This window comes from Amblyraja radiata, chromosome 29, assembly GCF_010909765.2.
Source record: "Amblyraja radiata isolate CabotCenter1 chromosome 29, sAmbRad1.1.pri, whole genome shotgun sequence".
In the NCBI taxonomy this organism is placed as follows: Eukaryota; Metazoa; Chordata; class Chondrichthyes; order Rajiformes; family Rajidae; genus Amblyraja; species Amblyraja radiata.
In genome coordinates this window covers 31,409,441-31,423,023 of record NC_045984.1, presented here as the reverse complement: position 1 = coordinate 31,423,023, position 13,583 = coordinate 31,409,441, and the positions used below count along the sequence as shown (strand labels likewise).

General features: G+C 48.2%; 1 protein-coding gene across 1 annotated transcript in view; it reads right to left on the bottom strand.

The window, feature by feature from the left end:
- LOC116989614 (excitatory amino acid transporter 1-like) overlaps nucleotides 1-13,137 on the bottom strand; it is a 61,940-nt gene extending 48,803 nt beyond the window's left edge. The window contains exon 1 of the mRNA XM_033047174.1: nucleotides 12,863-13,137. The gene's annotated coding sequence lies outside the window, so the exon portion shown is untranslated. The remainder of the gene's footprint in view (nucleotides 1-12,862) is intronic.
- Between the last annotated feature and the right edge of the window lie 446 nt (nucleotides 13,138-13,583).

Sequence of the window (13,583 nt, the reverse complement as noted above, 5' to 3'; positions counted from 1 at the left end):
TAGATGCTGCCTCACCTGCTGAGTTACCGGAAGGGTCTCGACCCAAAACGTCACCTATTCCTTCGCTCCATAGATGTTGCCTCACCCGCTGAGTTTCTCCAGCATTTTTGTCTACCTTTGAGGAAATGTGATCAGTTGCCTATGGTAAATGGAAAACAGTCTGATTTTATTTTTCTCACTCAATATTTCTTGCATTTTATCCTCCCTTTCTTTATTAATGCCCTGGCCTGTCTGGATACTGAAAGTGTCCCAATCCTTCGAGCTCCTCATGTTTGGCCAACATTATAAGGCCACTCTTGGACCACATTCACCTGGTGGTTTTAAGAGGGCTTAACGGGACCAAAACTTAACTACGAACTATGCATCAATTCCTTAAGCATTCGTCATATCTTTTAAAGTAGTTTCTCCAACCGCGAGAGCCAAATCACATCTCATGCTTTTGCAACAAGATTTTACTCACATTTAAAATCTTGGTTTCAGATTGAACTGATTCACTTAAAATTTTTGCATGACATTTTTTTTTTTTTTAGCGTAGTTTGGTTTCGAGGTACAGTGCCCTTCACACTACCCTACACACACCAGGGACAATTTAGAATGATACCAAGCCAATTAACCTACAAACCTGTACGTCTTTGGAGTGTGGGAGGAAACCGATGATCTCGGAGGAAACCCACACAGGTCACGGTGAGAACGTACAAACTCCGTACATACAGCACCCGTGGTCAGGATTGAACCTGGATCTCTGGCGCTACCAGCGCCGTAAGGCAGCAACTCTACCGCTGCGCCACCGTGCTGCCCTTTGATAGAATTTATAAATTATATCATGGTTCCTTTTTCTTAATGGCCCCTCAACTTCCTGATCCTCGGTGAATCTGTTTTGAGGCAGAATAAACTTTACTTTAGACCTTAGAGATACAGCATGGAAACAGGGAGTCCTCACTGACCAGCACTCACCCCGTACACGTCTTTGGAATGTGGGAAGGAAACGGAGCACCCGCAGAAAACCTGCCGAAGGGTCTCGACCCGAAATATCACCCGTTCCTTCTCTCCAGAGATGCTGCCTGTCCTGCTGAATTACTCCAGCAATTTGTGCCTACCTTCGGTTTAAACCAGCACCTGCAATTCCTTCTTACACATATATACACAGTACATATATGTGTGTGTGTATGTATGTATGTGTGTGTGTATATACATATATGTACCCGTAATAAATATTATGTGGGTTTTGGTTGTTTATTTTATGGTTTTCACAGACCACTCTGTCCACATATTCTGTTGTGCTGCTGCAAGTAAGAATTTAATTGTTCTGTTTCGGGAGGTCTGTCAATAAAACACTCTTGACTTGATGCCCTTTGGTTCTCCACCTTGTCTCTGGTAAGTATCTATCTGTTTGTTGTTTCATGGTCACATGTGCTCCCTCAGGGACCTCCAGATGGAGGCAAGGGTCGATGACAGATTCCAACATGCGAGCTGCTCGAATGTCATTTTATAACAGTCAAATGCTGTAATGTTCCCCATTTCACCTGTATTTGTTACAGTTTTAATCTTGCAGGTGAGAGAAAGGAGAAGCCTGTGAACATGTCAGAAGCTGGAAGGTGAATTGCTGGTGAGAACCTCATCACCATGGCTGAAGAATAGATGAACAGAGAGAATCACGTTTCAGCCCATTGTGATACGGGTTTGATTTAACTTCACATTTGTTCAAGAGATGGTCACCTCCGCAACTAAATGAGACCAAAGTGAATCAATTGAAAATTGATCTGCATTGAAGCTGCATAGTTTGATATCTGTGAGCGTTTGTGAGCTGCGGGGTTTACAATGCAGCATTGTGTTGCTGTGAAGAAAAGCAACAAACCCATTAGGTGCCTCACTACATTTTCTTACTCTGAAGGCAGTTACAACCCCATTAGCAGCCCTGGTAGCATGAACTTGGATAATGAAGGAGGGGAGGGGGACCGAGGAGGTACCTGCTCAACCTGAGGATTAAAGTTGAACTGAACTGAGCGTAGGTTCGCCAGGTTAATTCCCGGGATGGCGGGACTGACAGATGATGAAAGAACGGGTCGACTGGGCTTGTATTTACTGGAGGATGAGAGGGAATCTTATAGAAACATATAAAATTCTGAAGGGATTGGACAGGCTAGATGTAGGAAACACGTTCCCCATGTTGGGGGAGTCCAGAACCAGGGGTCACACAGTTTAAGAATAAGGGGTCAGCCATTTAGGAGAGATGAGGAAAAACGTTTTCACCCAGAGAGTTGTGAATCTGTGGAATTCTCTGCCACAGAAGGCAGTGGAGGCAAATTCACTGGATATTTTCAAGAGAGAGTTAGATTTAGCTCTTAGGGCTAACGGAATCAAGGGATATGGGAAAAAAAGCTGGAACGGGGTACTGATTTTGGATCACATTGAATGGCGGTGCTGGCTCCAAGGGCCGAATGGCCAACTCCTCGACCTATTTTCTATGTTTCTATGACAGAGATTTCAAAACCTGAGCATCCGCTGTAAAATGTCACAGGAGCGGCAGACTGCTCCGCTCATTAATTAATTATTAATTGGAGGCCTGATGTGCCTTGGCTCACGACAGGGAGCGATGTAAATGAAGTGGACGTTTCTGCATTACCTTCACAGGAGCAAACAATCTTATAGAACCATCAGCTTACATTTTCGCACGTCTTAAATAAAATCTGTTATTAGAAATCGACACTTTTTCCTCCCCAGCTACAGTAGTAGACAATGTGTACAAGGCATGAAACACCACCTACCTCATTGGTGACCCTCGGACTATCCTTGACCGCACTTTGCTGGCTTTTCTTTGCACTAAACGTTATTCCCTTATCATGCATCTAAACACTGTAAATGGATCGATTGTAACCATGTGTTGTCTTCCCGCTGACTGGTCAGCACGCAACAAAAACTTTTCACTGCACCTCGGTACACGTGACAATAAACTAAACTGAACTGAAATGAACTAATAGTTGTATGCTTTAGTTTAGCTTAGAGATACAGCGCAGAAACAGGCCATCCCCGCATAGTAATACTATCCTACACACACTAGGGGCCATTTTTATGCATTTGTACCAAAGCCTGTACGTGTTTGGAGTGTGGGAGGAAACTGAAGATCTCGGAGAAAACCCATGCGGTCAGGGGCAGAACGTAGAAACTCCTTACAGACAAGCACCCGCAGTCGGGGTCGAACCCGGGCCTCCGGCGCTGCAAGCGCTGTAAGTGTAAGGCAGCAACACTACCACTGCATCACTGTGCCACCCAGTATGGGCTGAATTGCCTCCCAGCGTGAGCGTGAAGTTCAATGACTTTGTTGCCACCACCTCTTCCGTGCAACTGCCAAGTCTAATACCGCACGGCCGTATCCAATGATTGCTGCCTGTCCTCAGAGCTTGCCAGAATAAATGTTGGGAATTTGCTTGCGCAAGGTCGAAAGATCGAGAGTGATAGGAGTAGAGTTAAAATGCCCTGTCCCACTTAGGAAACCTGAACAGAAACCTCTGGAGACTTTGTGCCCCACCCAAGGTTTCCTTGCGGTTCCCGGAGGTTTTTGTCAGTCTCCCTACCTGCTTCCACTACCTGCAACCTCCGACAACCACCTGCAACCTCCGGGAACCGCACGGAAACCTTGGGTGGGGGTGCAAAGTCTCCAGAGGTTTCCTAAGTGGGACAGGGGCATAATAGTAAGGCCATTCGGCCCATCAAGTCTGCTCCGGAATTTCAATCATGGCTGATCTATCTCTCCCTCCTAACCCCATTCTCCTGCCTTCTCCCTGTAACCTCTGACAAGTAAAGGCTGGAGGAAGTTTGCTGTCATTGCAGCCGGGTGGATTTTGTGCTGGCTCGCAGGGCGAGTGTAGAAGTGGTAAACATACAGTACAAATGGGGCAGGGTGAGTCGGGCAGGTAGATAGCTTCCGAGATGCTGTGCTCCTTCTGCCATTTACATGTGTTCCCCAACATTGACACAAGCTTCTCAGTCCCAGCTCAAACGGCCCCTCTTTACTGTGAACAGTCACAGGCCAGACAGTGGGGATGTTCCATTGTGACAGCATTTGGAATCAAGTTTTTATAGTCTTGTGTCAAGGATGTGAACAAAATGGCCTGACCATTAGAATGAGTGAAGTGCTGAGGGCTTTGTTACAGGAGGTTGGCTTGGGAGAGAACACAGAACTGCTGTATTTATTGTTAGTTTAGTTTATAGACACGGCGTGGAAACAGGCCCTCCGGCCAACCAAGTCTGTGCTGACCAATGATCGCTAAAACGAAAACGGAATCCGGCCCGTAAACCGAAATCATCCGGCCCGCAGGCGTATTTTTTTTTACCGGCTCGCATAGCAAGTGGCCTAACCGGATTCGGCCCGTGGGCCGTGGGTCGTTGACCCCTGTGTTAGAGCATTAGGCTTATAGGGCCTGTCCCACTTGGCGATTTTTTTTCGGCGACTGCCAGCGTCATATCAGGGTTGCCAGAAGGTTTTGAACATTTCAAACTCCAGGGGCGAAACAAAACAAAAGTTGCGACACTTGAAATGTTGCGACACCGCGCGCCAATTCGTCGTCACGCCGCGAATTTTTCGGCGACCTGATACGTCAGTCAACGATGCCGGCAGTCGCCGAAAAAAATCGGCAAGTGGGACAGGCCCTTTAGCATTTCACTATAATCTTTCATTTCACTGCACATCTCATATGTGTATGTGACGAATCGATTTGCCTTTCTGGGTTGGCGGCCTCTTGATGGGTGGTCAAAAAGTGAAGTTAGAAAAGTTTATAATTAGGAGTGGAGAATTCAATGACACGGTAATAGTGTTTCATCTTGCAGGCCCCTTTGTATTCAACCTCGTAACTTCCTCTTCAAACTGCCATGTCGCTCCTTCCTCTTTTGTCTGGGCTGTCTATTTTATCCTATATGCAGCAATAGATATGTTTTTAGTTGTTTTTTTCACTGTTGGACAATAGACAATAGACGGTAGACAAAAGTGCTGGAGAAACTCAGCGGGTGCAGCAGCATCTATGGAGCGAAGGAAATAGGCAACGTTTCGGGCCGAAACCCAGAAGGGTTTCGGCCCAAAACGTTGCCTATTTCCTTCGCTCCATAGATGATGCTGCACCTTCCGGGTTTCGGCCCGAAACGTTGCCTATTTCCTTCGCTCCATAGATGCTGCTGCACCCGCTGAGTTTCGGGCCGAAACGTTGCCTGTTTCCTTCGCTCCATAGATGCTGCTGCACCCGCTGAGTTTCTCCAGCACTTTTGTCGACCTTTGATTTTCCAGCGTCTGCAGCTCCTTCTTAAACAATAGACAATAGACAATAGGTGCAGGAGTAGGCCATTCGGCCCTTCGAGCCAGCACCGCCATTCAATGTGATCATGGCTGATCATCCCCAATCAGTACCCCGTTCCTGCCTTCCCCCCATATCCCCTGACTCCGCTATTTTTAAGAGCCCTATCTAGCTCTCTCTTGAAAGCATCCAGAGAAACTCGCCTCCACCGCCCTCTGAGGCAGAGAATTCCACAGACTCACTCACTGTTGGCTCTCTTTTAGCCTTTTAAACTTGGCGTTGTGTAACCAGTTTACACTCGCCACTCTTTGTAGTAATCTATACTCCCTCAGTCTGGTTTGGATTGAGGCATGATTGGCGATTCCAGGGGGAGATGGGGGAGTCCAGAACCAGGGGCCACTGCTTAAGAGTAAGGGATAAGCCATTTAGAATGGAGATTCTGGGAAACACTTTTTCACACAGAGAGTTGTGAGTCTGTGAAATTCTCTGCCTCAGAGGGCGGTGGAGGCCGGTTCTCTGGATACATTCAAGAGAGAGCTAGATAGGGCTCTTAAAGATCATGGAGTCAGGGGATATGGGGAGAAGGCAGGAACATAGAAACATAGAAAATACAATAATACAATACAATACAATACAATTCAATTTATTGTCATTTGGACCCCTTGAGGTCCAAACGAAATGCCGTTTCTGCAGCCATACATTACAAACAAATAGACCCAAGACACAACATATTTTACATAAACATCCATCACATTGCTGTGATGGAAGGCCAAAAAAACTTCTCTCTCCACTGCACTCCCCCCCCCCGATGTCAGAGTCAAAGTCAAAGCCCCCGGCGAGCGATGGCGATTGTCCCGTGGCCATTAAAGCCACGCCGGGTGATGCAAGGTCGCAATAGACGGTAGTGGTGCTGGCTGGAACCTCCTACACCTTGGTGTTAGAGCCCCCGGCGTGCGCTCGCAAACTCCCGCGGCCATTCCAAGCCGCGCGGGGCGGTGATGTAGGCCCCGCTCCAGGAGCTCTTCAACCCCGCAACTCGGGCGGGAGAAGTCGCCGCTGCGGAAGCCCCGAAAAGCGGTCTCCCTCCAGGGACCCGCGGGCTCCCGGTGCCGTCCGCCAAACCCGCAGTTGCAGCCACCGAATCTCCGGGGGTCGGGTCGCAGCAGCGTCCACCACAGCTCCACCCGCTCTGGACTCGGCCAGCTCCGCGACGGTGAGGTGACTAGTCAGCACCAGAGCCCCCGGTTTTCCTGTTGGAGGCCGCTCCTCGTTGCAGCCCCAACGACAACGGAGACCCGACAAAGAAAAGGTCGGGTCTCCCGTGCAGGGAGAGATTTAAAAGTTACCCCCAACCCCCCCACACCACCCCCACCCCCCCCCCACACACATACCCCAACAAAAATAACAAAAACTACATTAAAACATAGACATAAAATAATAAAAACGCAGACGGACTGCAGAGGCCGCTGCAGACGAGAGTCGCGCCGCCTACCGGGATAGGTGCAGGAGTAGGCCATTCGGTCCTTTGAGCCTGCACCACCATTCAATATGATCATGGCTGATCATCCAACTCAGTATCCTGTACTCTACGGGGTACTGATTGTGGATGATCAGCCATGATCACATTGAATGGTGGTGTTGGCTGGAACCTCCTACACCTATTGTCTATTGTTTATTGATAAATGCCAACATTCCAATAAGTGGGGTTTGCAATACTCCAATTCACTGGTCCACTTTGGCTTTCTTGATTAGTCGTGGTGTTTCACCTGTATTTGTGAACTGTTTTAACTTTTGCGGGCAAGAGCAGAGAGAGAGAGAGAGAGAGAAGCCTGTGAATGTCAGAATCTAGGAAGCAAATTGCTGGTGAGAACTTCATCAATGTGGTCAAAGAATGGGTTGACTCATGCACATTGAGAATCATATTTCGCCTCTTTTGTGACACACTACAGGTTCAACTTCTCGTTTGTGCAGAGACGGGCACCCCTGGAACTGGATGAGACCAAAGGGAATCAATGGAACTTGATCCGCGTTTGAAAGAGCAGAGTTTGATATTTCCGAGTCTTTGTGGCGGGTGAAGATACAATACTGCGTTGTGTTAGAAAGACACAAAGCCATTACAAGCCTCTTTGCATTCTGTTACCATGTCGGTAGAAACAATCCCATTAGCTAGCCTGGCACCATGACCGTGGATAATGAATAGGGATCATGTCGGTTCCTTGCTCGCGCTGGGAATCCAAGTTGAACTTAGATTCTAAATCTAGGCGTTATCTATGAAATGTCACAGGAGTGGCGGACAACTCCTTGAATGAACTAGTAATTAATTATGTGTAGGAAAGAACTGCAGATGCTGGTTTAAATCAAAGGAAGACACAAAATGCTGGAATAACTCAGCGGGACAGGCAGCATCTCTGGAGAGAAGGAATGGGTGATGTTTCGGGTCGAGACCCTTCTTTGCCATGGGAGGCTGTGGAGGCCAAGTCAGTGGATATTTTTAAGGCAGAGGTTGATAGATTCTTGATTAGTACGGGTGTCAGGGATTATGGGGAGAAGGCAGGAGAATGGGGTTAGGAGGGAGAGATAGATCAGCCATGATTGAATGGCGGAGTCGACTTCATGGGCCGAATGGCCTAATTCTACTGCACTAAACATGATTTAATAAATGTTAATCCCTTCATCATGTATCTGTACACTGCGGACGGCTCGATTGTAGTCATGCATTGGCTTTGCGCTGACTGGTTAGCAGGCAACAAGAGCTTTTCACTGTACCTCGGTGTACGTGACAATAAACTAAACTCAACTCAAACGCATTCAATAAGATCGTGGCGGATCTTTTATTTTCTTGCGTTGACCAATTTCTATTGATTTCCTGAGGGACTGAAGGACATGAGGAGATCTGGAGGAAGGGAAATTGAAGAAGAGGGAGATGAGAAGGGTCACGAGAAGGTTCAAAGGATGAGAGGGAAACATAGTTCGGGAAGGGATCACTGAGCAAGGTGTGCCTGAGCCCACCTGTGTGGATGTGCGCATTCATATAGAATAGAATAGAATAGAATAGAATAGAATAGAATACCTTTATTGTCATTCAGACCTTACGGTCTGAACGAAATTTCGTGCCTGCAGTCATACATACAATCATACAATAATAAACAACAATAAACACAAATTAACACCACCACAGTGTATCCTCCAAGCACCTCCTCACTGTGGTGGAGGCAAAAATCTTAGGGTTACTGTCTCTTCCCTCCTCTTCTCCCTCTGCGCTGAGGAGATTCCCCACCGGGCGATGGTACCAACAGTCCCGCGGCTCACCGAACCCCGCAAACGGGCCGGTTCAAACACCGCGGCCCGGGGGTGGTCGAAGCTGCCGCCCTCCAGTCCAGCACACGCAGCCGCTGACCCGCGGCTCAACCCAGGACTCAGGTCACCGCCTCAGAACGCCGTCCCAGCCACCGGAGCACCGTTCCAGCCCCGAGCCGGATCGCCCTCACGTGAGTACCGTTCTCCCTCGGGCTGGGCCACTCCGACGTGAGTGCCGTTCTCCCTCGGGCTGGGCCACTCCGACGTGAGTACCGTTCTCCCTCGGGCTGGGCCACTCCGACGTGAGTGCCGTTCTCCCTCGGGCTGGGCCACTCCGACGTGAGTGCCGTTCTCCCTCGGGCTGGGCCACTCCGACGTGAGTGCCGTTCTCCCTCGGGCTGGGCCACTCCGACGTGAGTGCCGTTCTCCCTTGGGCTGGGCCACTCCGACGGGCCACAGCCCCTCACGGGAAAGTCTCTCAGCCCCTCGCCAGGCCGCTCTCACGAGAGCGCAGTTCCAGCCCCGGGCTGGGCCACCCTCACGGGAGCTCAGGGCGAGTCCTGTCAGCTGCCTCCAGAGTCCCGAGGTCGCCAGCTCCGCCATTAGGCCTCAGTGTAGACGGAGGCAGAGAAGGGGGATACGACAAAAAGGTCGTATTCCCCCGTAGGGAGAGACAGCAAGCCCCGTTTCACCCCCCCACCCCCACCCCACATAAACACGACCTAAAAACCAAAAACGTAACTAGACAAAACGAAAAAATACAACACAAAAAAGTAAAAGACAAACGGACTGCAGGCGAACCGCAGCCGTTCCCGGCGCCGCCACATACACACACACATATGCCAAGGGTTTCCTGTTTTCATGTCAATGAATGTACATGCAGTCTGAAGAAGGGTCTCAACCCGAAGCGTCACCCATTCCTTCTCTCCAGAGATGTTGCCTGTCCCGCTGAGTTACTCCAGCACTTTTGTTTCTATCTTCGGTTTAAACCAGCATCTGCAGTTCCTTCCTACACATGTGCTAATGTCCATGTGGCAGGGTTTGATCTTCATTTATCCTTGCCGTTAGACCAAAGGTCTGAATGACAATAAAGGAATCTAATCTAACTAAAGCTTGCTCTGCCAAACCCATGAGGCAGCTGATGTGCGATGGGTATTAAAGGTTCAATACTGGCATTGTATGCTTCAACATGTAGATTGGGATGTGAAACATCAGGACCAGCGACATACTTGAATACCACATCAACATCACAGCTAGGAAACAATAGGTCTGAAGACCTATTCCTTTTCTCCAGAGATGCTGTCTGACCTGTTCATAAGTTCATAAGTTATAGAAGCAGAATGAGGCTATTTGGCCCATCGATTCTACTCGCCATTCAAACATGGCTGATCTATATTCCCTCCAAACCCTATTCTCCTGCCTTCTCCCCGTAATCCTTAACACTCGTACTAATCAAGAATCTATCTACCTCTGCCTTAAAAATATCCATTGATGGCCTCCACAGCCCTCCGTGGCAATGGATTCCGCTGAGTTACTTCAGCATTGTGTGTCTATCTTCGGTTTCAACCAATATATGCTGTTCCTTCCTACACATCCAGACACTTTCACATTGACATTGTCACATTGACACACAGGAGGCATGAATAAATGGTAGAGTAGACCCGATGGGCCAAATGGCCTAAATCTGCTCCCATGACTTGTGAACTTACGACCAACTCAAAGAATAAGTGTGGTTTAGTTTAGTTTATTGTCACGTGTACCGAGGTACAGTGAAAAGCTTTTTGTTGCGTGCTAACCAGTCAGCGAAAAGACAATACATGATTACAATCGAGCCATTTACAGTGTATATATACACATGATAAGGGAACAACGTGTAGTGCAAGTTAACGCCAATAAAGTCTAATCAAGGATAGTCCGAGGGTCTCCAATGAGGTAGATAGTAGTTCAGCACCGCTCTCTGGTTGTGGTAGGATGGTTCAGTTGCCTGATAACAGCTGGGAAGAAATTGTCCATGATAATGGTAGACCAATTTGTAGCGGTTAACACTCACACGTTTAGACTCACACACTGAAGCCTGCCAGCATGTACCCATCATATGTACATGTGGGCATGCTCAGGCCTTGCCACCTCCTCAAAAGCTCCCATCAACCACACAGTCCTTGACTAATTTTCACCCTCAATCACCTCTATCTTGCTTTGTGCCTCCTCCTATCCTCCCTCCACCTCCCCCCTCTCCATTCCTTATTCCCCATCATCCCGTTACAGCTCAGCCCCTTCTTCCTTCTTCTACAAACTCCTCTTTCCTCCAATTTCCTCGAATCCTTTGGTCTTCATTCTCATCATCTTCCATCCGAACACGCTGCTCCCCCACTCCCCCACCCACAACAAACCTTGCCCATCGTCACTCTCCAGCGCTGAGAAAAGCCTCAGGAAAAACGTTGGCTGCTCACAATGGATTGGATCTCAGATGGACACAAAATGCTGGACAGGTGGTGACAGGCAGCAGTTCTGGAGAGAAGGAATCTATGGAGAGAAGGAATGGGTGACGTTTCGGGTCGAGATCTTTCTCCAGACTGAAGAATCTCAGGTAAGTTTTCATATAGTCAGTAATTACCCCCCCACATTCTCACTATGTCTGGTCAAATCCATCTCCATCAACTAATGGATGCTCCAACACTCAGCACTCGGTTGGCAGAACAGCAGGAGACCAGACTTGAATGACCTCAGGCAGTATAGAGTGAGCCTCACCGACTTAGCAAAGGTGTCAAGGTAGGCCTGGACGGTATACTACAACACCAATGACATTGACTCCATCTACACCTCACGCTGCCTCGGCAAGGCCAGCAGCATAATCCAGGACGAGTCGCACCCTGGCCACTCCCTCTTCTCCCCTCTCCCATCAGGCAAAAGGTATTGAAGTGTGAAAACACACACCTCCAGATTTGGGGACAGTTTCTTCCCAGCTGTTATCAGGCAACTGTTATCATCCTACCACAACCAGAGAGCAGTGCTGAACTACTATCTACCTCATTGGTGACCCTCGGACTATCCTTGATCGGACTTTGCTGGCTTTACCTTGTACTAAACGTTATTCCCTTATCATGTATCTGTACACTGTAAAATGGCTCGATTGTAATCATGTATTGTCTTTCTGCTGACTGGATAGTGCGCAATAAAGGCTTTTCACTGTACCTCGGCACACGTGACAATAAACTAAACTGAACTGAACATGGGACAGCATGCATGCCAGGGCTAGAAGAAACGTTTCTCAGCCTTCATCCAGCACTGTCAGATCCTGCACAGACACAATTTAATTAAAATACTTAAATACTGTCAAAAGAAAGTCTTTTTTTTTGCAATAAATGGAACAGCAGCAGCATTTCCTTCTCTTTGGAGAGGCATACAGTTGTTAATTACCAATGGGTCATCAGAGGTAGACAAAAATGCTGGAGAAACTCAGCGGGTGAGGCAGCATTTATGGAGCGAAGGAATAGGTGACGTTTCGGGTCGAGACCCTTAAGGGTGAGGCAGCATCTATGGAGCGAAGGAATAGGTGACGTTTCGGGTCGAGACCCTTCCGGGTCTCGACCCGAAACGTCACCTATTCCTTCTCTCCATAGATGCTGCCTCACCCGCTGAGTTTCTCCAGCATTTTTGTCTACCTTCGATTTTCCAGCATCTGCAGTTCCTTCTTAAACAATGGCTCATCAGAGAAAAGTTCACTGTGGGATTATTTTTGCTTTGCATCTGTGGGAAAGAGTTGTGCTTCTGCAAGGTTGGTCACTTTTACTGTTTGGTTTTGACGTAACTGATTTGCTGCTGAAGTAATCCGCAGGGTAAAAGCCCTATCCCACGGTACGAGTTCATTCCAAGAGCTCTCCCGAGTTCAAACTCGTGGTAAGCACGGAGAATGAACGTCGCGAGTACGTCGGAGCTCGGGGACGTCACTTAGCAGCTCGTAACGCTAACGGCAGGTACTCGGGAAGACTCGCTAACGGCAGGTAAGCACGGGAAGACTCGTGAAGATTTTTCAACACGTTGAAAAATGTCCACGAGAGCCCCGAGTACCGACGAGTGGCCGTTACCGTAAACCTACGAGATCGAATCAGGGCAAACTCGGGAGAGCTCTTGGAATGAACTCGCACCGTGGGACAGGGCTTTTAAAGGTCTCCAGACGCTGTGTTTTGAGTGAATCACAAGAGGCACAAGCACAAAACGATTCATTCCTTCAGCCGGCTCACTCACAGTCGCGACACACACTGAGTTGATAAAGTTACACTTACGGATCTGGGACCTGCCCCTCAGCCTCACTCTCCAAAACGACTGGGAAATATGACACTGCGCCGGGCTGCACAGGCAACACACAACATCAGCGGATGGGTCGGCTGGAAGGAGAACGGGTGGAACATAAGTCCTTTAGCATTCCCTTTCTGTCAGGCTATTCAAAGCAAAACGATAAGTTAAAGCACTGGGTTTGATCAGATGATAGAGAGAGGTCAGCTTCTTGGAACTGACCCCAACCTAACTGAAAAAAACGTCCCATGTGGTTATTTTACACACACACTCTGCCACGTCTCACACAGTTCTGTACTGAATGGAGCTGTGCCAACAATAACATCACACGCTCCTAAACTGAGAAGAAAAGTACGGAAATGAAGACCCCAGCTATGTCAGAAGCCCGTCAGAAGATCCAGTCAGTCACAAAACCTTTGCTCCATAGATGCCGTCTCACCCGCTGAGTTTCTCCAGCATTTTTGTCTACTTTAAACCTTTAATTCAATCTGTCTTAGTAATTATTTAATTATTTAAGCTGCTAAACGGAGGGCTAGGTAAAATATAAATAGACTCATAGTCACAGATCAATACAGTGTGGAAACAGGCCCTTAAGCCCAACTTGCCCACACCGGCCAACATGTCCCAGCTACACTAGTCCCACCAGCCTGCGCTTGGTCCATATCCCTCCAAACCTGTCCTATCCACGTACCTGTCTAACTGTTTCTTAAA